Consider the following 26,391-nt stretch of genomic DNA (forward strand, 5'->3'; position numbering starts at 1 on the left):
GAGAGAGAGAGAGAGAGAGAGAGAGAGATGGTGGCCCACCCCCTGTCGCCGTCGCCGATAAGTCCTGCACGTGTACGGTTTTTTTTTAGGTCGCGCCATTTCACGCGCACTTGGTCTGCTATATATCAATCAATCAATATGAGGCTTATATCGCGCGTATTCCGTGGGTACAGTTCTAAGCGCAGGGATTAATTTTTTTATTTTATTTTTTTATTTGTTTAATTTTTTTATGCAATTTATATCGCGCACATATTCAAGGCGCAGGGATTTATTTATGCCGTGTGAGATGGAATTTTTTTTACACAATACATCACGCATTCACATCGGCCAGCAGATCGCAGCCATTTCGGCGCATATCCTACTTTTCACGGCCTATTATTCCAAGTCACACGGGTATTTTGGTGGACATTTTTATCTATGCCTATACGATTTTGCCAGGAAAGACCCTTTTGTCAATTGTGGGATCTTTAACGTGCACACCCCAATGTAGTGTACACGAAGGGACCTCGGTTTTTCGTCTCATCCGAAAGACTAGCACTTGAACCCACCACCTAGGTTAGGAAAGGGGGGGAAAATTGCTAACGCCCTGACCCAGGGTCGAACTCGCAACCTCTCGCTTCCGAGCGCAAGTGCGTTACCACTCGGCCACCCAGTCCCAGGCAGTGTCTTTATGTTTTATAGTAAGGCTGCTCTAACATTTGCTCAGAATAATATTTCTTTCGTTAAAAACTTCTGTCAACAGCACAGCAATTTTACTGTCAGTAAATGATGCAGAACGTCCCTCCGTAGCTACTTTCATTTTGGGCACACGTGCCATGCCTTTTCTGTTGACTGCCATGTTTACAGAAACGTGCGCATGCGTATTACTAGGGATTCCCTCAATTTCCGCGACCTTGACCTTAATACTCTCGATGTCACTACTTCGGCGTTGAAGTCAGTTCATGCATAGTGAACAGTTAGGAAGTTAACTTCGGGAGTTCCCACTTCAGAAATAGGCCTCTACTTCCAGTTTTTCTTACTTCTAGTTCATGCATACGGCCCCTGGTTGCTCCAGCAAAGCAAAACGCTGGGGTGTTTTCATGAGCAGGCGGGCTAGCTATGACAGCGAGCGTAAACAGCCTGTCAGTCAGCCCGCTGCGGGCGGGGTCCTAGTTCAGTTTGGAGATGATAGTGTGTCAAAAGACCCGGATTAAGAAACATAGCTGGAGCCAAGACTGCATGCTAAGCGTACACTTTATACTAGTTTTAAAGTCCATTCAAACACAAATAAGGCAGACTTGTTGCCACACAGCCACATACACACACACACACACATTCACAGAGATTGTTTAACTCACACACACACACACACACACACACACACACACACACTCACACACACACACACACACACACACAGCAGACTGATTGACCCTTACACATTTGTTTTTGCATGCCCGCTCTATTCAGATCTATGCGAAAAGTATATAATCATATGTAAATGTCGAACGGAAGTAGTAGAACTGCCTTTAAAAAACACTTTTGGAAAATCCCTGCACTCACATCAAAAGAAATGCTGCCATGTTTATTTTTTATCCTCTCAAATTAAAGGACCAGACCAGGCTGTTTTAAAGGCTATTAGAATCACTAACCGATGACTGAAGGTTATAGAAATGCACCTGAAGATGCCAAAAATGTAAAGAAATTCACCGATTCGTAGCTGTATCATTGTGATTTAATTAAAAACGTTTTCTTCGATAACCGCCAAATTCGTCTGCTACACGAGACTTCGAAATGGCCGCCAGTAGACGAGAACCGGCTGTGACGTCATCTAGTGTCCGGAAACCGAAAGTTACAGCTTACGCTCAAGTGGGCGTTTGCCTACATCGAGCATCAACAACACGCCGAAGGAATGCGCACGGCTGCTGATAGCTATGAAGTATAGAAAAAAGGTTCAGGCATCAGTTGTCATCTTTTTCCGATGGGTTTACAACTTCTGCAGCAAGACTGATTAACTGGAAACGGTCAACACGATGTGCTGTGTTTCGCGACACTTTCTTCTAATGCGAACGCAGTTAAGCCGGCAAGAAAACCTGGCACACAAAAAACAGCTGTTGCCTAACGCAGTTCCAGTTCCGACAATTGTTGACCACTCACAGGAGGTCAGAAACCGGATACCAATGTCATCAGAACGATCTGCTTTCACTAAACGCAGACGAAAGGAAGTGAGTACATGTATACTGCATGTGTTCTGTAAGGGATAGGGGTTCAGTGTCACTGGGCGTTTTTGTCAGACTTGACAGTATTTGTGGTGGAATGGCATCTGTTCCTAATTTTAGGCGCATGTGTTAAGATTACAGATTAAAACATATCTGTTACTACATGTCCGTCCCCATGCACCCACCTTAAAGTTCCCTCTCTCTCCCTCTTTTACACTCACCTGGGTAATCGATGAGTCTCAGGTTTAATCAGTGTCCGTCCATATACACATAGACATTCATACAAACACACACACGTTGTTATAGTTGTTATCTTTTAATTCAGTGTTTTATTAAATGGATAAAGAAATCGTTAATACAGCAAGCTTGCATGAATAATTTGCTGTTGTTCCAGCGTCGCGGACGACGCTGGTATCTGCAGTCAGCAAAAACTTGCGAGAGGAGAATACTCTCCAAGCCAAAGCAATTGAATTTGCCACAGGGCCATGAGCCAAACTCTCCAAGCCAAAACAATTTCAAAGCTGGAAAAAAAATGTACAATTTACCCGAAACGATTAAACACAGCTTTCGGGTGTTTTTTAATCTAAGATGTACATAAATATACCACTCCGACCATAAGGAAACAAACAAACAAACAAAAACAAAAAGACCGAGAAGAGCCGAGTCAATCCGAGACTAACCGAGAGGACGTGTTTCGCGCCGTTTCGACGTCCTTTGTTCGGATGCGGCCGGTTGCATCAGTTGTGGTGTAACTTTACTCATACAGGGGCGCCTTGCACAAGGAAAGATCTTCAATCCCGATCATCATCATGGTAAGATCTTTGCTTGGTAACTTACACCAGGGTTGCGAGATATTTGGTGACACCAGCGGTAGACAATGTACTGCTATTGCACTAGCAGCTTTGTTGATGTTCGTCGGTTTGACAAATGTCGACAGCCCCCGTGATCATGTCGATCTAGGGATTTCAAACACCGGTATTTTCGATCAGATTCACGGATTTAGATAGCGTGCTGTTTGAAGGAACATCGTTGTACGCGCAGATTTCTGCTCAGTACGGCATTGAAGGCTACCTCGGACACGAACACTTGCCAACAACTGTGGTTGGACCACAGGCGGAAGGTATCGTCCACTGGACTACTACTATCACAGAAAGACTACAAGGTACGTCACTCACCTTCGAGTCTTCTGTGTTCTTGTAGTCGCTTCCTGGGGAAAAATATTGTTCAAGACGGTTTGCCTCTTCCTACAGTCTGTGTAAGGTCAAATAAATACAGTTGAATGATTGTTTGAACTGTATGTACCTTTAATTTTCAGCTTCCGTCCGCTGCAGGTTGTTATTAACCATCATTTGGACGAATCTTCGTTTGCGAGCCGCTAATATCCACTTTGCGTCAAAACTTTTGACCCTAACCTTTAACACTTCCCAAAATAAATCTTTGGTGGACATTGCATCGACGCTGTTCATTTTGAATGAACATTTTTCTTGTCCTTTTTTCAGATCAGGTTCTGTAATACAGTAATACAAGTACAAATTCATGTTTGCAGTCATACTCACAGTGTGTGAGAGTGTGTGTGTGTGTGTGTGTGTGTGTGTGTGTGTGTGTGTGTGTGTGTGTGTGTGTGTGTGTGTGTGTGTGTGAAAAGCACTTTGAGTTTGATACTTAAAACATCTGTGTTCTTTGATTTTATTACAAAACTGCAGTCAGAATATTAAGCAGACCTATTCCAACAATACATTTTGATCAGCAGAATTGACCCCAATGCTTGTTAATGGGCTGGTAGACTCACAACCTAAGCGCATGTCAGTGTCACACTGTGTTTACTTCAGAAGAAACAAGTCGCGTAAGGCGAAAATACAACATTAATTTAGTCAAGCTGTCGAACTCACAGAATGGGGCGGGGATGTAGCTCAGTCGGTAGCGCGGCGCTGGATTTGTATCCAGTTGGCCGCTGTCAGCGTGAGTTCGTCCCCACGTTCGGCGAGAGATTTATTTCTCAGAGTCAACTTTGTGTGCAGACTCTCCTCGGTGTCCGAACACCCCTGTGTGTACACGCAAGCACAAGACCAAGTGCGCACGAAAAAGATCCTGTAATCCATGTCAGAGTTCGGTGGATTATAGAAACACGGCGTATGGCTGCCTAAATGGCGGGGTAAAAACGGTCATACACGTAAAATTCCACTCGTGCAAAAAACACGAGTGTACGTGGGAGTTTCAGCCCACGAACGCAGAAGAAGAAGAAGAAGAAGAAGAACTCACAGAATGAAACTGAACGCAATGCAATTTTTCAGCAAGACCGTATACTCGTAGCATTGTCAGTCCACCGCTCGTGGCAAAGGCAGTGAAATTGACAAGAAGAGCGGGGTAGTAGTTGCGCTGAGAAGGATAGCACGCTTTTCTGTGCCTCTCTTCGTTTTAACTTTTTGAGCGTGTTTTTAATCCAAACATATCATATCTATATGTTTTTGGAATCAGGAACCGACAAGGATTGAGATGAAAGTGTTTTTAAATTGATTTCGAAAATTTAAATTTGATCATAATTTTTATATTTTTAATTTTCAAAGGTTGTTTATAATCCAAATATAACATATTTATATGTTTTTGGAATCAGAAAATGATGAAAAACAAGATGAATGTAAATTTGGATCGATTTATAAATTTTTTGTTTTTTTTTACAATTTTCAGATTTTTAATGACCAAAGTCATCAATTAATTTTTAAGCCACCAAGCTGAAATGCAATACCAAAGTCCGGCCTTCGTCGGAGATTGCTTGGCCAAAATTTCAATCAATTTGATTGAAAAATGAGGGTGTGACAGTGCCGCCTCATCTTTTACAAAAAGCCGGATATGACGTCATCAAAGGTATTTATCAAAAAAAAGAAAAAGATGTCCGGGGATATCACTGATTCCCAGGAACTCTCATGTAAAATTTCATAAAGATCGGTCCAGTAGTTTGGTCTGAATCGCTCTACACACACACATGCACAGACACACACACACACACACACACACACACACACACACACACACACACACACACACACACACACACACACACACACACACACACACACACACACACACCACGACCCTCGTCTCGATTCCCCCTCTATGTTAAAACATTTAGTCAAAACTTGACTAAATGTAAAAACCAGACACTTTCTCTGCACAGAAAACAGCCATGCTGTTGAATGTTACAATGTGTGCGACAGGTTGTACATGTATATCGTCGCTGTTATTCACAAACCTCCTATTTCAATTTTTGAGGTTTTAGCTCCCTTATTTTTTGACAATGTGGTGAGAAAAGCTAGTATCTACATCTGCTGCTTTAAGTGAGAAAAATGACTTCAGAAGAAAACTCTTATCTTCATTTGTTTCAAGGGAGCGCTTGGGTTAAACTTTCGAGGTTTTCGTGTCACACTTGGACGGAAACTATGTCATAACATGGAATATACAGGTTAATTGCTTCTGTTGTATTTTTAGCTAACTAATACTTTTTGTTCTCAGAAATATAAAACATGGCCACTGAAGGTTAGCCGACAAATGGAGAAAAAAACCTCGTATATTCTTAATTCTGAATGACTCCTTTGGATAAAAAGATCCTATTTTTGATGAAAAGCTCCTATCTCACAGTATTTTCTCAGTTGTATCGAATATCATTAACAACCGACATTAACACAAATTCAGACTGCTATTGCACTGTTCTAAAGAAATATAAACCCATGAATTAAAGTTATATTTGATGCGGTGGATTTTCAAAAAAACAATTCTCGATTTTCTCAAAACGGCAACAATTGAGATACCAGGTTTGTGAATTACAGCGACGATATATGGCCATTTCCCACTGAGATTTCAAACATTTTATACTTTTTGCTGCTAAGCCTGTGTAGATTGAGTATTGCGCGCATAAAAACGTTCAGTTCCGCAACAGGGCGACTATCACATCAAAGTAGCTGCATCTTACCATTGCCAAAGCAGACGACTTTTCCGCAAACCTCTACAGTTTCTTTGAAGACGCCGCCACTCTGTTTTGTGTCACTATCAGTCATTTGTTGTGTTTTAGATTCAGAGGTGCACAATAACATGTTTTTGCAGATGGAAAGCGCAAACCACTCAATTGATCATGTTTTGAAAAGTGGGTCACACGGGGCCCCGATGGCTCTGGGGTTTACTAAACCACGAAAACTGGTGTGTGGTTTACGTGCGCTAAATAGCAATTCAAGTGATCTGTAAGTGTCATTTTAATGTTGTTGAAGGCTTTTGTGAGTGTGTCCCATAAGGTTATTATTGCTGTTTTAGTGAAAGATATCACCGTTCTGCCGGTAAACCTCATGTAAGGCGGAGTTGAGCTTTTAAACTTGAGAACAAGCTTATTATTGATCGGACGCATTTACCCACGTCCTTTTGAGCTGTGTATTGACCACAGTGTGCTCTCTCAGTGGAATAATTTCTATAGGCGCACCGTAAAACTTTTATGTCGTGGTCTGCCTTCAGTAAGGAATCGGGTGAACAAAGCAAGGTTGTCAAGCGACGATCGACCAGAGAAAACAAACACAATATTGATGCTGCCTCAATGCTGTCATGCACTGCTTGACTTATAATCGCCTGAGTGCTCCATGTAAACAGTTCTCACCTTTCAAGTTTTTTGTCTCGGTTTTTGAATCCAGATTTAAATAAGAACACCTTTATTTTTGTTACAGCAACACAGGCTGTGTTGATACAGCAACAAAGGCTTTGTTGATACAGCACCACAACACTGGACTTGTTCATACAGCATCACAGGCTTTGTTCATAAATCATCACAGGCAATGTTGATACAGCACCACAGGCTTTGCTCATAAATCATCACAGGCTATGATGATACAGCACCACATGCTTTGCTCATAAATCATCACAGGCTATGTTGATACAGCACCACAGGCTTTGCTCATAAATCATCACAGGCTATGTTGATACAGCGACACAGGCTATGTTGATACAGCATCACAGGCTATGTAATTGATACAGCATCACAGGCTATGTTGATACAGCATCACAGGCTATGTAATTGATACAGCATCACAGGCTATGTTGATACAGCATCACAGGCTATGTTGATACAGCACCACAAACTGTGTTGATACAGCATCACAGGCTATGTTGATACAGCATCACAGGCTATGTTGATACAGCACCACAAACTGTGTTGATACAGCACCACAAGCTTTGTTGATACAGCACCACAGGCTCTGCTGATACAGCACCACAGACCATGTTGATCTATTACATCTATTTTGATACAGCACCACAGACCATGTTGATCTATTACATCTATTTTGATACAGCACCACAGACCATGTTGATCTATTACATCTATTTTGATACAGCACCACAGACCATGTTGATCTATTACATCTATTTTGATACAGCACCACAGACCATGTTGATCTATTACATCTATTTTGATACAGCACCACAGACCATGTTGATCTATTACATCTATTTTGATACAGCACCACAGACCATGTTGATCTATTACATCTATTTTGATACAGCACCACAGACCATGTTGATCTATTACATCTATTTTGATACAGCACCACAGACCATGTTGATCTATTACATCTATTTTGATACAGCACCACAGACCATGTTGATCTATTACATCTATTTTGATACAGCACCACAGACCATGTTGATCTATTACATCTATTTTGATACAGCACCACAGACCATGTTGATCTATTACATCTATTTTGATACAGCACCACAGACCATGTTGATCTATTACATCTATTTTGATACAGCACTACAGGCTTTGTTGGTACAGCACCACAGGCTATGTTGATACAGCACCACTGGCTATGTGGATACATCACCAACGCTTAGTTGATACAGCACCACAGGCTATGTTGATACAGCACCACTGGCTATGTGGATACATCACCAACGCTTAGTTGATACAGCACCAGAGGCTATGTGGATATATCATCTGTGAGTGTGTGTTTGTGTGTGTGTGTGTGTTGGGGAGGGGGGGTAATTGTTGTTTACATTGGTGTGTTTAAATTGCATATTGTGTTTATTCAGCATCAATGTAATTTCTCTTTTGAGATTGTAGTAATCTTGCTTACAGTCAGAAACGAGGACAAGCGAGTGCTACATATACGATATACTACTGAATATTACCACACCTCTCTCACAAGTTCTTTTGATATTACCACATCTCCCTCACAAGTTCTTTTATGAATAATAAAATGAACTAAAGTAAACACATCTGTTCAGTCCTTATATTAGTGAACCTTGGTCTTTCAGAGTTTTTGCTTTAGGTCCTTTGACATTTTGTTCTACTGAGCCAATATGTGTTTGACCTACATTCTACAACACAAAGAATTCTACTCTATTGAATATACATCGGAAAAACACAATAATACTGACTTTGGTATGTTAAGAACTACAGTGTTGAGTATTATTGCAGTGTTTCTTCAGCTGTTGAACTTCCTCCTTACAAAGTGATTACTGAAAAGGGAAGATTCACCAACATGTACTTGTAATATGCACGGTTAATTCTTTTCGAAATAAAACAAAATAATTTTGTAGGCATAGTTATTTTGTTGGACTGGGTTGGTCTTTTCGAAACAAAATAACAGAATTTAGCAGCACTTGTTTGCCAGTCACATTGTCTCACAGATCAAGTCTATTAGGCTTGACGATACATCTGCGGCTGCCTGATCAAGTAGTGGGAGAGACTGATGAAGACTGCGTTGGTGTAGAAGCACTTTCAGGTCCAGCTGCTAGGGGTGAAGGCGTAGCTGTTGGCAGTGGTTGCCCTGGCATAACATGCTGAGTAACCAGTAGCTTTGGTGGAGTGGAGGGCTGAACGTCACCATCTGCGCTGGGTGTAGACACGACAGCAGATCTGTTGTGAGCTGTTGGGAGTGGTTGTCCTGGCATAACATGCTGAGGAACCGGTAGCTTTGGTGGAGTGGAGGGCTGAACGTCACCATCTGTGCTGGGTGTAGACACGACAGCAGATCTGTTGCGTCGGATGTTGCTGTGGTGAGTTTTGATGATGTAGGAGCGGGAGTGGATTGTTTTGGAGACTACCTCCCCAGGGCGCTTCATGTCTCGTATCCAGACAGTCACCTGGCTGAAGAGGAGGTAACTCTCTGGCCTGATGTCAACGGTTGAAGTTCCGCCGTTGGGTTTCTTTGTTGGCTGCCTCTGTTGCCCTGACCGCTTCATGGCCCTGCCTTGCTGGGGCCAGGGTGCTGGGAAGTACTGGAACTCGCGTCTTCAGCTTTCTGCCCATGAGAAGTTCGCTCGGCGAAAGGCCGTTCTGGAGAAGAGTGGCCCGGTACATCAACAGGGCTAGGTAGGGGTCCTTTGCTTTTTTCATTTGAAGTTTTACCGTTTGTACAGCTCTTTCGGCCTCTCCATTGCTCCGTAGATACCTGGGTAAGCTGGTTACATGGGTGAAACCATAGGCAGTGGCGAAGGCAGAGAATTCCTCACTGGAGAACTGAGTGCCGTTGTCACTGACCACTACTATGTTTTTGCCTAAGTGTGTAAACGAAATGAAGTTATGCGTTATTGCGAAGTATAATTTGAGAGTTCTTCACGATTTCTTTTATAAGACGTAGTATTGCGTTATTTTTGAGAGAGAGAGAGAGAGAGAGAGAGAGAGAGAGAGAGAGAGAGAGAGAGAGAGAGAGAGTGAGTGTTTCTCTGTCTGTTTGTCTGTCTGTCTGTCCGTGTTCTTCCAGAAGGTCATTAGCGTGGTCAAGATCGACGCTAAGAACGTGGAGTGGCCGGCACTGACCACGATGGTTAAAGAACAACAGCTGGACAATGTCCGTCAGTTTCGGGTAGAGTTCCACGAAGGGTCTGTTACGCAGAGAGGTAGTTACAGTAAAATGTAACACAATACAATATAATACAGCTTGGTGATCAATCTGAATAAGATTTTTGTTTAAACCAGATTTTTTTCTTGATATTGCTGGGAGGTTAAAGGCACAGTAAGCCTCCCGTAAACCATCACAGAGCTCCCCGAGCGTCTACATACAGTACAAGCATACTTCCATTTGAACGCTCACCGAACGGGAACATCCTGGCTGCTTTCTGTCGAGCGTGAGAAATTTTCAACGAATTTATTTTCGTGGACTTGTTCCTCAACAACAATGGCGCCTCGTTTTGGTGCTGGACGGCTGTTATGAATATTCCGCAATACCGGAAATCACGCCCGGACAGTAAGCCTCCTGTAAACCATCACAGATACTGTCAGGCTTTTACACACAGTACAAACACCCTTCCATTTGAACGCTCACCAAACGGGAACATCCTAGGTGCCTTACGTAAAGAGCGAGCAATTTTTAAAGAATTAATTTTGCAAATTGTCTCGAACACTTTTTGGACCCATCCTGAACTCAGGTCAAAAATGAGTTACTTCCCTTCGGGTCTCATTCTATCGATGTAAACTGGCAATAGCCGTGGATCGATGATTATCAGAATGTTTTTGGACCGTGGTGCGTTTTTGCGCTAGACCTAACTTTTAAAATCTAAATAATAAATTGACAGCTTGTTACACAAACATTCTTACAAAAGAATTTTTTTCATCAAGACAAGTTCAGTACAATTCGAAGTTGTGAAAGTTTGAAAAAAGAAAAGCCCGGAAGCAGGGTCACGCAAGGGTCGTAGCAGACGACGGTTTATGCATATCGCCGTTCCTCTCAACAGTCAAAAGCCATCGCTAGAGTTCTTGTGAACCACAGCCGTTTGTTTCGTGAATAAAAACGTGCTATTGTAGATAAGCTCACATCGAGTCGCATTCAAATGACTAACTGACGACTACATTGTGAAAAAGGGAAACTGGATCACACGGGTTCACGATGGCTCAGGGGTAAGATAAACCACGCAAAAATAAATTCTTTGAAAATTGTTCGCTCTTTACGGAGGGCACCTAGGATGTTCTCAATCGGTGAGTGTTTAAATGAAAGGGTGTTTGTACTGTGTGTAAAAGCCTGACCGTATCTGTGATGGTTTACGGGAGGCTTACTGTGCCTTTAACGCAGCGTCAAAAAAGGCTTTCTATAGCAATGTTCAGTTGAGTAATCGTACCTTTAATTCAACTGACGCATTCGTCCCTTAATTTGAGAGGATAACAAATAAACATGGCAGCATTTCTTTTGGTGTGAGTGCAGGGATTTTCCAAAAGTGTATTTTAAAGGCAGTTCTACTGCTTCCGTTCGACATTTTCATAATTATATACTTTTCGCGGAGATCTGAATAGAACGGGCATGCAAACAAATAATGCGTGCGCGCGTTTGTGTGTGTGTGTGTGCGTGTGTGTGTGAGTGTGTGTATGTGTGTGTGTGTGTGTGTGTGTGTGTGTGTGTTTATGTGCGTGCGTGTGTGTGTGTGTCTGTGTATGTTTACGTACGTGCGTGCATGTGTGTGTGTGTGTGTGGATTTACAGCCATATGCGGACCAAATGGGACCAAATGGGGTCGTCCATCGCGATGTGATAGGGTGGAGTGGAAGGGGGGGGATAGGCCAGGAAGCAAAAATGAGACGCCAAGACAGAGGTTGCGAAAACGTGACTTTTACTTAACGTACACCAGAAAGTAGACACCAGAAAGTAGACACCAGAAAGCAGACACCAGAAAGTAGACACCAGAAAGCAGTGTCTGATGACACATGAAAAGAAAAGAAAACATAATATAAGTACATGGCATAACAAGTAAAACGCACCATTCATAGCAATGCATCCTAACCATACATACATTCCACAATAAACCTATGAATGTATGACTGTATCATTTGTCAAAATAATCATGACAAATATAGACAAGTAACAATACAGCCAAAATCCTGCAGACACAGCATTCTCTGAAAGAGAATCCACAGTGAGTTAAACAACTCCACAACAGCTAATGTCAAGGGAAGTAACCAACATCTTCCCTTAGGCCTAAGCCTTGCATTGGAAAATGCTCTACATAAATTAACCAAATGCATGAACCGCAACTGCAAAATAATTGTTATTATTAAGTATGTTCATCGCCATGAAGACACATCTTCATCGAGTTGAATAATAACGACAAGAATAAGAAAGATAACTCAGGCATGGGGTAAGCGCAAGCTCCCATGCTTCAAAATGAAGCGTCAGACAACAGTCTATTACTTTACAGGGAAGCGCGACTAAATCATAACGCCTTAGATTAAAAGTCTGTTTTGCATCTATGCGACTGCACAAAATGTTAGGTTGTTTCAGTCGCAAAGTTCTTCTGTAGGCAAGCGCCTTTAAAGTGCAACATGAGAATTAATAGTCAAAATTGTGCAGCCTGTAGACAATATCTTCCTATTGTCTGAAATCTTAACTCAGAAGATCTCTATCATTCTCATGCCTGAATTCATCAAACTCATGATACGAGTTCATTTCCCAAAATATATGTGTCAACCATATTTCCCGTTCATCAATTGCAGGGGTTTCTGCGCCTAAATCGTAAATAGGTAGCTTTACGGGCCAATGGCACTGAGGGCTTAACTTTGGGCTTTTAACCGACTACTACTCAGACTTTACTGATCTCCAGAAATAATGTGATAAAATGGGGAAAAGATCGCAACGATACACATGGGTCTTCTCGACATAAAATATTGCGAGACAGGCTTTTTCTCAGCGGAAACAAACGTATGAGAACGAGTCTGCCTTACTTGATTCTCTTACGAGTCTTTAATTCACAAGACTCTAAAACAACTTTAGAACAACTGGTCATCAAATATTAGAAGTTATTAACGCTCAATTCCAGCGTCAAATCATGAAAGTGATTAGAAACTGATCTAGAAAGCACATCTCTCTGATAGATCAAAATGGCGTCATCACTCGAGACCGGTCGGACATCGCCCGGGACCAAATCAGCGTCAAAATGTACATACATGCAAACATCATAGCATCAAATGAAACATAAGAATAAAGCATAAGGAAAGAATACAGCATAAGGAATGAATAAAGCATTTAGTTACTTACAGATTCTCCTCAGTGAGCACACGTAAAAGGAACACAAAACCTGCTGCTGACGATAGTCGCGAAACACAAGAGCACAGGTTTCGGAATTCAGTTACAACCACACGTCGACCGATTACAACTTCGCGACAAATTTGGTCAGCACTTCGACCGTTCACGTCAACCGACACATATGAGCAGCACACAGCTCAGTATCACAAATCGCGTTCTCTCCTCTAGCCTAAATGCTCAGTCTTTTAAAGGCTGGTCACTTCCGATACCCTGTGGCGATAAGCCAATAGGAAGGATACCCGGGTGTCAGACAACGGGGGGCGTCGTCTTAAGATTGCCTGCCAAATGAAAGGGATCGTTAAAGAGGCAGAAATCGTTACAGAGGTGTCACGCACCGGAAATATTACGCACACCGGATAAGGCTCATTAGATCTATAGATTACGACCAGTTACAAAGAAGAGGGGGGGGGGGGGGGGGGTAAGAGACTAAAACCTCCAAGCCACCTGGCATCTTCTATGATGTACCCTGTCAAAAGGAATGACACCCACTTGACAAAACGCCGAGTCCAACGATTACCCAGACAGGCTGGCGGCACATTACATAACGACCACCTAAATCTGAGATAAGAGATTAGAAATGCATCCGGTCGGAGTCTACCCTACGATAGTAGACACACAATAATCCTAGAGGGAGACACAACTTGGGTCAGGGGAAGATAATAGACAGGGGAGGCAACTGGGTCGGGCAGGAGATAATTACACAAAAAGACTGCGTACGCCACTTGGCTACAGCTATATCGCAGCAATTTGCGGACATCGGCCGAAAAATGCGACTCTCTGCGGACGTCCTCAAATAGGCGGTCTTTGGTCCGCAAATAGCTGCAATATAGTGACGGATGTCCGCAAATAGCTACACCTCCCTAAAAATGGAAATGCAAGTTGTCCTCATATTGCTGCAATATAGGTGTGGACAACGAGCCCTGTTTTACACAGATGTGATATCCATTGTCATATCCATTTTCAGATTATACACAGATTTTACACATTTGCAGAGCAGCTCTGTATTTAGTGCAAGCGATTTTACGTAGTTTTCAAACTGCTGTAAAATATGAACCAGATAAAGCACGTCAAAAACAAAAGCAGATTTGTGGAGGACACTTAATGGCTGTCCGATTAGTAAATAGTGTGCAGTTGCTGTCTTATGTTCACTTCCTCATAAAGTGTGTAATACGGGGTAAACAAGGTACACAAATCGTAAACATGCATTTTTGTCATTGAGGTAAAGATAGTCGTTGACGAATTTCATCCCTCTTTATGATCTACCAACGTGTTAAACAATCACATAAGTGAACAAGGTGTTGTTAACTGCAACGTGTGTGTACTACATGTACAGACATGAACTACACTACTCGTCATAAAAAACCTTCACACATGCGTTTGAGGGCAGATGTTTCTGATGAGTCTGTTGATCGTAAATCCAATTATATGACTGGAAAGGCCGTTTATTCCCCTAACTTATTCAGTGAACAGATTGAGTTTACATGACGTAGTGTCGATACAGTGGAACCTACAATACAGACATCCCCCAAAATCAAATTCACAAAATCAAGGTTCCCGCGTTAAAATTGACAACAAATGAGAACTGCTAAAACGAAACATGTTAAGCATGTCCTTAGACAGAACAATCAAATCTGCATCCAACTCAGTCAGCTTTGTTCGCATATCCTGTCTACCAAGGACGCGGTGTAGGTGCCAATCCTCTCAGAAGGCATAAAAGGCAGTTTTTGAAGCCGTTTTAGCGGGTAATGAGACAAAAAATGATACATTTGAGTAACTCGCCAACGCATTACCTTCAAACTTTTGGAGCTTGGTGCTGACACGTGTCGTAAAGTAAATACGGAATTTCAAGTCATTTGAGACATTACTGCCCACCTCTGTCAAAAGACAGCAAGTCCAAAAAACACGTTTTGTGTTTTTTTTGTTCTGATCTATATATTTAAAGCAAAGACATTCTCGATTAAAGTTTTACTGGAAGTAAGCGTCTGCATGCATTCTGCATTTTTTGCTTTAGTTTCTTTCAAAAATTTGGTTCAATGAAAAAACTATGAGCAAATTAGTGGACTTACTGTGTTCTGCCTAGGTTTTCTTGAGACTCGGGTTTGTTCAAAACAACGGCAGATCACAGCAAAGGGGACTCATTGTGTTCTGCCTGTTTTCTTGAGACTCTGGTTTGTTAAAAACATCGGCAGATCACAGCAAAGCAGACTTGCTGTGTTCTGTATACTTTTCCGTGCAACAGATTCAAGTCAAAAATGCCAGCCCACATCAAAATAGGCCAAAGTAATCGAATATTTGGCCTTATCCCATGTAAAAGTCTAGCCCTATATGAGACTCGAATCGGTTACAGGTGAAAGATTGAGCCTTTAAGAATATCTTCCTTCCTGTGTCAACCATCTTGTATATCGCATTCAGGAAAGGAGCATCTTTCCCCCGGGATTCAACCCCAACATCCGCAGCCTGTCTTTATTGACATGATTCGTTATTCGTAACTATATAGACCAGGGATATTAGATCAGCAAAATGCTGCGTTCTGTAATGAGTGGAATGCCTTTCTTGACATGATTCGTAACACATAGCTATATAAACCAGGGATATTAATTTAGAAAAATACTGCGTTCTGCATCGGAAGTTGCAAGACTCGATTGTTGGTGAGTGTCAAAGTGCAATGATGCTGTTTATCCCAGGATAAAAATATGGTAGATGAAAAGGGATGTACCAGATGATTTTCACGGGGAAGAGAGTATCTTTAATCAGTGCCACACGATGTCTGCACCCAGATCCTGGGAGAATGTGCACGAGAGTATTACCAACTCAGTGGGTGCCAGCTGCGTGCTCGGATTGGTTGAAATCACGTCTGCAAACCCCAATTCAACCAATCAGACACGGGGGCTGACTCGTGCACACCAATGTTTCTCGAAGTAATGTACATCCGGGTACCGATCGACTCATACTGAGTTGTCAGGGTGAAGGTCCATGGCTGTCAAAACAGTGTCAGAGCCATGAAGACAATAAGCACTCTACTATATCACAAGTGTCGGGGCCATGAAGCACTCTACTATATCACAAGTGTCGGGGCGACGCAGCACTGTACAATATCAGAAGTGTCAAGCAGACATGACTGTTTCGAGGAGTTCGCAGAGTAAACACAGGTCCTATAAATCTAAATTCAAAAGCCATTAATGTCTTTGAGAATGTGTTTTGTTCCTCCTTGTCCTCTTCCTCCCCCTCCCTTTTTTCCTCTTCCTCCCTGTCTTGGTTCTAGTCGAGTGATATGTCGGGCAATAACTCTCTATCCGAAGGTCCGCGTTGCTTTGTGACACAGGCACACTACCCATTTGCATCTTAAAATAATATTATACTATCCGCATTGTGTGTGGTGTTTTTCCCCTCGTATAGTTACATTGGGTCAAGTTTTGACTAAATGTTATAACATTGACTAGGATTTGGGACGATGGTTGTGGCGGTGTGTGTGTGTGTGTGTGTGTGTGTGTGTGTGTGTGTGTGTGTGTGTGTGTGTGTTTGTGTGTGTGCGTGTGTGTTTGTGTATGTGCGTGCGCCCCCCGCGGGTTAGGGGGAAGAATTTACCCGATGCTCCCCAGCATGTCGTAAGAGGCGACTAACGGATTCTGTTTCTCCTTTTACCCTTGTTAAGTGTTTCTTGTATAGAATATAGTCAATGTTTGTAAAGATTTTAGTCAAGCAGTATGTAAGAAATGTTAAGTCCTTTGTACTGGAAACTTGCATTCTCCCAGTAAGGTCATATATTGTACTACGTTGCAAGCCCCTGGAGCAATTTTTTGATGAGTGCTTTTGTGAACAAGAAACAATTAACAAGTGGCTCTATCTCATCTCCCCCCCTTTCCCCGTCGCGATATAACCTTCGTGGTTGAAAACGACGTTAAACACCAAATAAAGAAAGAAAGAAAGAAATGTGCGTGCGTGTGTGTGTGTGTGTGTGTGTGTGTGTGTGTGTGTGTGTGTGTGTGTGTGTGTGTGTGTGTGTGTGTGTGTGTAAAAAGAAGGAGAAAAACAAGAAGAGAAAAGAAAAAAAAAGAGAAACAACTTTTTTTTTAATTAATCAAATATTTAGCGTTTGTAATAATAATAATAATAATAATAATTGTCAGTAAGTACTGGTGTCACATGACTGATGTGAACCAGTTGATTGGCTAATGGCGATGCGCTAAAACTGTTAGCGCACTTTTGGAGTGCGCTAACTTTTCCACAGAGCGTATTCTTCCGCCCTTTGCCTAAGCGAGAGTGTACTCTCATCCTCAGAATTAATTAATGACATGTAGCTTATATTCTCCACAATACCAATGATTATGACCATAAATGTCCTGCTTCTCAATTAAAGCAGAAGTGGGGTTTTTTCTGACAGATTGCATGTGCCTGTGCCACAGTTGCCACTGATCTAAAAATAGAACCCGCTGTGTCTAATTTTTCAGTTTCGACTTGCGAAGATTCCTCTCATAATTATGCCATGTTAGTGGCATGTAGCTTATTATCCACATTACCAAATGATGAGTTAGTATACAATTCCCAGCAGCTAACAGAAAACACAAGTGTTATTCCGATAACGTAGCAGCTAGATCAGCACGTAGCAGACTACACTGAAATACGACTGCATCTGTTCAGTAAATGAATGTTTTCCGAATTATTATTTCAAGGCAAGAACAATCGGAATCGAAAACGTGTAGGGTTTAGAACGTTCTTACCATATATAAGACTTATTACCAGCCTGCCTCATGCGTGCAGACTCAGTGCAACGTGACGAGCAATTTTTGTTTTTGAAATGAGACTCAGTGCAGTGGTTCGATTGCCATAGGCATAGCCTAGCAGACGACATAAATCCCGCTCAGCAAATTAACATGTTGGGCAAATGTGAACGATAAAACGATGGGGATATAATACGTGTAGGGTTCAGAGCATTCTTACCGTTCATATTTAGTACCAGACTCCCCGATGAGTGAAGATACCACACGAGAAACATGCCACATTTATTTTGAAAATGTGCTTACCGTCGACCTTGGCAAGGGGCAAAACTCTGCACAGTCAATCTGTCGAAGCTCGATGAAGGTTTCGAATCGCAAATAACTAAGAGCACAGTCCTTTCTCCGAGTTTAAATGAGGTCTCTATGAAAGATCATCACTGTTTAGCTTAACGCTACACTGGAATTTACCAACAGAAATTAAAACAAGAGTTTGCGTGTGACGAAAGCACGATCGACACACTTGAGACAGCCCACACAAAAGTAGATCTGACACAAACCTGACCACACAGTTACGCCTATCCAAATGCGCGTTGCAAAATGTGCGTTTTGAATCTTCTTTTTTATCTGGCGGTACTGACAATATCGTTATTGAAACAATCCCAGTGCACTAAGGGATTTATAGAGCAAATCTCGAAAATAATTATTGAACTCAGCGCTATGCGCTTCGTTCAATAATGAATTTTCTCGATTTGCTCTATAAATCCCTCAGTGCACTGGGATGTCTCAATAACTTAAATAATAGCTTGATATTTTTAAGTGCCTAACCTATGGCTCTAGGTCCTTTACAAAAGAACATACACAGAATAGAACAATTAAATGTTTTCGCATGTACGTGCGCCCGCGCATGCATGTGTATAATGGTTAATACTTGGATGCTTTTTCTTTTCTTTTTTCTCTCTACTTACTTTTTTGAAACACGCAGTTACTATGTTCAGCCATGGGAAGTTCGTGTTTTTCATACACACAGAGGAAAACGGTACGCGCGTTGTGAGGTCACAATCTACGTCAGTTGCTGTGTTCTGCCGTTGTTTTTGGAGAACTTAAATTTGTTTGAATGAACTTACTTTATCAGAACTAAGAAGCTAAACATCTTGAAAACTCAAAATTTACAGACAAAATGCGGGCTAGTGAGCTCATTATGATGGCATCAAAATCTCATTTTTAACAAAAATGGACTTACTGTGTTTTGTCAGAGGTGGGCAGATTAGGTCTGCTGTTATTTGTCATGTCAGAAAAAGTTCTTAAATTGACGGTAGGTTTTTGCTGATTCATCGAAAACATTTAATTTGTTGAAATCTTCAAAACACTGCTAGATACGCCACATAATCAATTTCACGTACATATCTTATCAGACATGGGTGGTAAGAGGATTTCAACGCGAAAGTAGTTGTTAAGAAGTTGACTCATTGAGCGAAAATGTCGGCGTAGGCATTTTCCAAGAATTTTTGTGTGCGTTTAAACAAGGCCTCTGACGTCATTTGTTTCAAATATGGGAAAAACAGCGTTCAATCGATACATTATTAGAGAGAGAGAGAGAGAGAGAGAGAGAGAGAGAGACAGTGAGAGAGAGAGAGAGAGAGAGAGAGAGAGAGAGAGAGAGAGAGAGAGAGAGAGAGAGAGAAACTGAAACTGAAACTGAACTTTATTACCAAAGGATAGAGGTTTTAGGCAAAGCCTAATCTTACAACCTGTCCCTTATACAAACACTTAATACAGACGCACAGAATATAGATAGTAACATTGACAAGGTCATTGTTTCTTACAGACGTACATAATGTAAATAGTAATAAGAACAAGGGTTATGGTTTTGTATACACACTCAAAAATGGGAAAAACAATATAGTGTGGAAATTGCAGCATAGTTGCAATAATGCATTGCATATAAACACCCAAAACAACTAATAACAAAAGGGAGAAAAAAAATGTGGGGAGGAATTGTCCCAATCATTTGCATGTATATCATTATCAATACATACACATAAAGAACAAATCAAAATACAAACATAACTTGACTAAATGTAAAAAGCACTAAAATATCAGACATGAAAAGTGTTCTATTTACCCATTAAGCGGGAATGAAACTGGCGCCTAAACGTTTTCACAGAAGAGGCATTTCGGAGGGGTAGGGGTATGGAATTTCATAGAGACGCTCATGAGAAGGCTAAACTTGACTTATACAAGTCTAGACGAGGGATGGGGGGAATCAGGTTCTGGGACCCATATCTTCTTGTGGCATGTCTGAAATGTGATTTTAAATATCCAGGAACATTATTGTTAATTACTTTGTACATAAAGACAGCCTTGTTTAGCGTCAACTGATATTTCAAGGGAAGGAAATTAAGGAGCTTTAATTTATATGTTGGCTTATTTGACTCATGCAGAATTAGTTTTGCAGCACGGCGATGAAGAGAATTGAGTCGTTTGAGATGAACATCACTGCAGTTATCCCAAAGTGTTGAAGCAAAGTTGATATGGGGCATTATGTGGGCGTAATAAAACAACTTGAGTGCTTCCACATCGGCATAATGTCTTAATTTAGACAATAAGTACAACTTTTTAGATACTAATTTGCACATTTTACTCAAGTGAGTTTGCCATTTCAATTCTTGATCAACGGTAACCCCTAATAATTTATGCTCTTTAACTTGTTGCACTTGAGTTGAATCAATTGCCAGTTGAAGCTGTAAGGGTTTTAATTGGTGTTTTTGTCTAGTTGTAATCACCATACTTTTCGTCTTAACAGGGTGAATAACCATTGCATTAGTGGTGCACCATTCTGTCATCTCATCTATACTTGTTTGAAGAGATTGGTTGACGGCTACCAAAGACTTCTGACTGGTGTGGATTGATGAATCATCCGCAAAGAACTCACATCTTACTTTCTCATCTGACACATGTAGAGGTAAATCATTTATATAAATACAGAACAATATAGGTCCTAATACAGACCCTTGAGGCACACCACTGTTGACAAAATCATTCGACGAAGTTTTACAGTTGATGAATACATATTGTGTCCGTTTTGAAAGATATGATTCGAAGAAGGCACAAGCAGAGTCATCTTTTGAGTAGCATTGTAATTTCTTTAATAATAAGGAATGGTCTACAAGGTCAAAGGCTTTTTTTAAAGTCCAGGAATAACGCTCCTGTTACTTCGGACTCATTAATAGCTGATAACCAAGTTTCACATAAAGAGCTGAGAGCAGTGTGGCATGAATGCTTAGAGCGAAATCCAGACTGAAATGGATGGAACAAATTCATTCGTTCCATATATTCCAGTAAATATTTCTGAATATGCTTCTCCAAAGGCTTAGATAAAACAGGTAAGAGGGAAATTGGTGGAAAGTTGTTAGGGTCCGTGAGATCCTTGCTTTTTGGGAGTGGCACTACCTTGGCACATTTTAAAATAGAGGGGAAAACGTTTTGTTGTATGCCAAGGTTGTAGACATAAGTCAGTGAATCAATATTGTATGGTAAAGCAAGTTTGAGCAACCGGACAGGAATCTTATCGGGACCCATTGACTTTTTATTCGCCATCTGTTCTATCAGTTTTCCAACCTCGTGGACAGTAATGGGTTGAATAGAAAACGTTTCGTTTTGAGTCAACTTTCGTCCACAAAATGTTTTTAATTTTTCTAGAGAGACATCAATATCAAGGGACTCATTCTGCGTGAGACAGGCTTTCAGTTTCTCTGCGAGCGAAATAAAGTGTTGATTAAAATCTTGAGAGAGAGAGAGAGAGAGAGAGAGAGAGAGAGAGAGAAAGAGAGACAGAGAGACAGAGAGAGAAAGAGAGAGAGAGAGAGAGAGACAGAGAGAGAGAGAGAGAGAGAGAGAGAGAGAGAGAGAGAACTCAGAACTCAGAAATGGTTTACTGTGAAGCCATCGGCCCGTACACAGATTGTGGGGGGGTGGGGGGGGGGGGGGAATCGAAACGATCGCGATATGTACATTGGATAATATCATGGATAACCATGTTATTTCTTCAGTCCAACACTTGGTCTGTTTACAGTTTGTATATCCGCCGTTGTTATCACGCGCAAATCGAATGCGATTTGGTAAACAGTCTTAGTGTCTGTATGCCCATCAAGTCACAGAGTTTGTACATAACACGTCTTCCACGTGCGTTCTGAAGTCAGCGGCAAGTGCAATGCGGCACTATCCCTGCATTCCCGATCAGGAGTCACGGGCGACAGCGTCAGGGTTGTCACTCTGGCCTACTTGTTTGATAACTTGACAACAGGCACAAATGTGACCCTCCACCACGAAATGAGTCGCATGTCACCTCGCGCGGTTCTGGGCTAGGCTTAATAATTAATTATAAGTCCGGGGAGTGTCTGGTAACAGTGTGTGGGTCACCTTAGTCACAGCAAAGGTCACAGGCTTATAACTCAAACAGTTTTCGCTCTTTTACAAAACGGTTTTCACCACTGGCTAGAGCATAAAAAACTCTTTATGAAAATGTAAACATATGAAAATCATGCAAAGGTGACATGCGACTCATTCCGTGGTGGAGGGTCACAAATATGATCCTTCATTCTATCGATATGTTGGGCATACCTCAGGTGATCGGCTTTTGGCCACCTTCTTACGCCGTCGTATACGGCCAACGGTTTTTCGCCCTTCAGTCCAAAGGGGCACCAGTCTTTCACCTGCCCTTCAGTCATGTTGTATTCGAACACTGCCGAGTCAGTTACAGCATGTAGTGAATTCTTTCCGTATCTCTGGTCAACCACAATGTTTCTCACAACATGGAGAGTTTCAGACGAAATGACAGCGTTCCTAACTTCGGCTGGGAATGTTGTCAAGTAGAACTCTAGCCCGGCAACCTGATCATCCCAGAACGGTTGCATACTGTCATTGTCTGAATCAGGGGCGTCAAAAGCAATACAAAACTCGTCAAAGTTCTCGTTTTCCGTTTCGTTCAAATGCTCATGTAAACTTTCAGTACATTCAGCGTCACTTTGGCCCTTTATTTTCTCCTCCTCCCTTTCCACCTTCTCCGGTGACTCGAAGCATCCCGGTGAGGGCATTTGCGAAAGGGATGGTGGGGGTGGACTTTGGAAAAGGCCTATGTCGCGGGATTCTTGGGTCGTGCCATTTGTGGTAATGTCATTTTCTTGCACAGTACCTTGATGGGGTTCAGTGTGAAGCGAGAGAGAGAGAGAGAGAGAGAGAGAGAGAGAGAGAGAGAGAGAGAGAGAGGGAGAGACTGGCGGTCTATTCTGTCCGCGAATAAAGCGTTTGCACAATTGTTTAGAAGTTGTTTTTGAGTTAAGGCTTTACCAAACTAAATATATATATAGAGCACCCACTTTATCAACACACAAGTCCTTGAAAGACACGACTCCTTTATGTCTGTATTGCCTTTTTCACTGTTCCTGTGCTAACAACCGCTCTTACCAGGTCTGTAGTTTAGAAGATGTAGTTCCAGGATTAGGCCTGACACAACATACCCAATAAACATGCCAGAACTGGGCCACTGCTGGCTTTTTGCTGGCAAGTTTGGTAAAGCTGGCCATAAAAAAACCAACACTGGGCCAATTATGGTTTGCCAACAAAGGCCCAGTTATGGCTTGCCATCACTGGCCCATCTCTGGCATTCCAGTAATATTGTCGGCCAGTAAAATGCCTTAATTGGCCCACTGTTGGCACGCCATTGATGGCCCAGTGCTTGTTTGCCAGCATTGGGCCATAGGTGGCGATTTGCTGGCAATTATAGGTGGGTTTTTGCTGGCACGCCAGCAGTGGGCCAATGCTGGATTATTGCTGGCAAGAAGATCTGCGACAGCACAGCGGTATGACTTTCTCTCTTGGAGTGACGTAATGTACAAACAAATGTCGAAATATCTTGACGTCACTCGTGATGATGACGCATTGTCAACTAAATCCGGCCCGCGGTGGTTCTGCAGATGTCCGGTTATTTGTTTTGCATTCAACTTCAAGGAATTTCCAAAGCACCTTCTTCGATTTCAGTACGCGTCCGATCTCCTCCGGCTAGAAGCAAGCGTGGTGAGTTTCACAAACAGTTGTGTGAGCAGGTCGTCGCAACGGCGTTAGATCTAGTATCTTCTTGTTCTTTTCCTCCGTTGTCGGTCTTTTTTTCAACTTTCTTCTGCTGGACGTTTGAGTCAGTTCGCAAAATATAATAGACTTTAAGAAGTCGTCCTCTCTGTAAGAAAGAATCTGCGCGCGCACGCGCGTGTGTGTGTGTGTGTGTGTGTGTGTGTGTGTGTGTGTGTGTGTGCGCCCGCGCGCGCGGTTGTGTGTGTGTGTGTGTATGTGTGCGCCCGCGCGCGCGGTCAAGTTGTGTGTGTGTGTGTGTGTGTGTGTGTGTGTGTGTGTGTGTGTGTGTGTGTGTGTGTGTGTGCCTTTTTCCTTTCTTTGTGTGATTGAGTTTGTTTTGTCTCTGTCAAAAGAAAAGCACCATAGGCATTACCATAAGCTTACTTGTAACCAAACAAATTGCATCTTGTGAATGTTGACATTGAGTATGTGTCTATTCACTCCAGGACAAAGATTTGTGCAAGTGTCTGACTGCCCAACTGGATAAGATGCAGCTCTGCCGTGTGCTGACAAAACCGAGTAAGTCCACTGAAGCTAGTTCTGAGATAAACGACTTTTTCTGTTTTATTACATTTCTCAAAAGTGACGATTATCTTGATCAACCTACAGAGATAATAAGATAAATAGCATTATTGTACGTTTACAACCCGAGTTTGATAATGATCTGATGGATGGTTTTTGTTGTGTTGGGCATTTTGTGGACTTACTTGGTTTTGTCACTTTTTTCCATTATATCAGATCTAAAAAATTTGACAGATCTAAGCAAGTGGACTTACTTGGTTTTGTCAAAACATTTGGAAGAAAAAGTAGTGCTTTTTTTGAGGATGAAAGTCGCTTGTTCATTTCAATGCGTTATTCTCTCAGGTGCCAGGAGAAACGTTCCGTATAACTCTCGCTTACTCTATTACACATGTCGTGTGCACATTAGAGCGCTTACTTCCCTTTGCTTATTTGATCTCTAAACAACGCTCTGGCTCATTTCGGTACGATTCTCACAGATACTTTCGAAGCGAACCTGTAACAATGTGTGCGTTTGTGTGTTTGTTCTGATTAAAACCAGTCTTGATCTAAGGACTATGTCCAGTCAAGAATAAAAGCTGGTTCTTGTGTATGACTGTGTACGTGAGTGTTAGTTTGAGTGCCTTGGAGAATGATGAGCATATCAGATTGCGGTGATTTGCTAAAATACATATTATTCACGTACAATTTTTTAAGCTACACAGCATGTTTTTTTGTTCCGGTAATGTTTTGTTGTTGTAAGTTTGGGTGGTACGGTTACTACTATAGTTACAGCCTTAAATCACATTATTTGAAATTCAAATCAAACACTATTTACCCGGGTTTGATGTCTTAAAAATCGTTTCTTGAAATTGTTATTACGAAATATTTCTGGACATTAAAATGCTAGCACAGGCACGAAAGTGATTTTATTGCAGGTGTCAATGTTTCCTGAATCTATTTATAGATGTGTTACGTTTGAATTGATATTAAGCAATTCAGGTGCTGTGTGGACATGGTACGGAAACATTCACTGTCCCGATTGACGGGTTTTAACAGCGAGGGCGCAATTTTTGTGAAGGCGTTTTAGTTCTGCTTCTTCTTCTTCTTTTGCGTTCGTGGGCTGAAACTCCCACGTACACGTGTGCTTTTGCACGAGTGGATTTGTACGTGGATGACCGTTTTTACAAAACCATTTAGGCAGCCATACGCCGTTTTCGGTGAAAGCATGCTGGGTATTTTCGTGTTTCTATAACCCACCGAACTCTGCTTTGGACTGCACGATCTTTTCCGTGCGCACTTGGTCTTGTGCTTGCGTGTACACACGAAGGGTGATAAGGCACCAGCAGGCCTGCACGTAAGTTGACCTGGGATATCGGTAAAATCTTCACCTTAATTACCCGTCAGGTGCGGCCGGGATTCGAACCCACGACCTTCCGCTTTGGTAAGTCTTTTTTTTTCAAAATGATATTTTTTGTCCATCAAAAAGAAAAAATCAATGCGCATCTTGTGTGCTAATTTCTACTTTTTAGAGTGCTTAGATAAGCAGATATGAACAAGTAAGTCCACAACCAAAAACAACTTTTTAAGTGTGCATGAATGTTTTGACAAAACCAAGTAAGTCCAAGGGGTTCCCAATTTTCCTATGATAGTTTTAAAATTCTTGTCAGACGACCCATACAGAAAATACGTCATTTTAAGTTTAGAACTCACAAATGACGTCATTTAAAGTTTAGAACACACAAATGACCTCTTTCGATAAGGCGAGACATAATGACGTCACCTTATGACGTTTTATTTTAAAATT

The 26,391-nt window shown here is 41.7% G+C and overlaps 1 protein-coding gene across 1 annotated transcript in view; it reads right to left on the reverse strand.

The window, feature by feature from the left end:
* Positions 1-13,586, reverse strand: part of LOC138964719 (uncharacterized) — a 79,190-nt gene extending 65,604 nt beyond the window's left edge. Inside the window, exons 1-2 of the mRNA XM_070336751.1 lie at positions 13,198-13,586; positions 11,790-11,860 (exon numbers count right to left, since the gene is read on the reverse strand). The gene's annotated coding sequence lies outside the window, so the exon portion shown is untranslated. The remainder of the gene's footprint in view (positions 1-11,789; positions 11,861-13,197) is intronic.
* Between the last annotated feature and the right edge of the window lie 12,805 nt (positions 13,587-26,391).

The sequence above is a fragment of the Littorina saxatilis genome, linkage group LG4 (assembly GCF_037325665.1).
Source record: "Littorina saxatilis isolate snail1 linkage group LG4, US_GU_Lsax_2.0, whole genome shotgun sequence".
Taxonomy (NCBI): Eukaryota; Metazoa; Mollusca; class Gastropoda; order Littorinimorpha; family Littorinidae; genus Littorina; species Littorina saxatilis.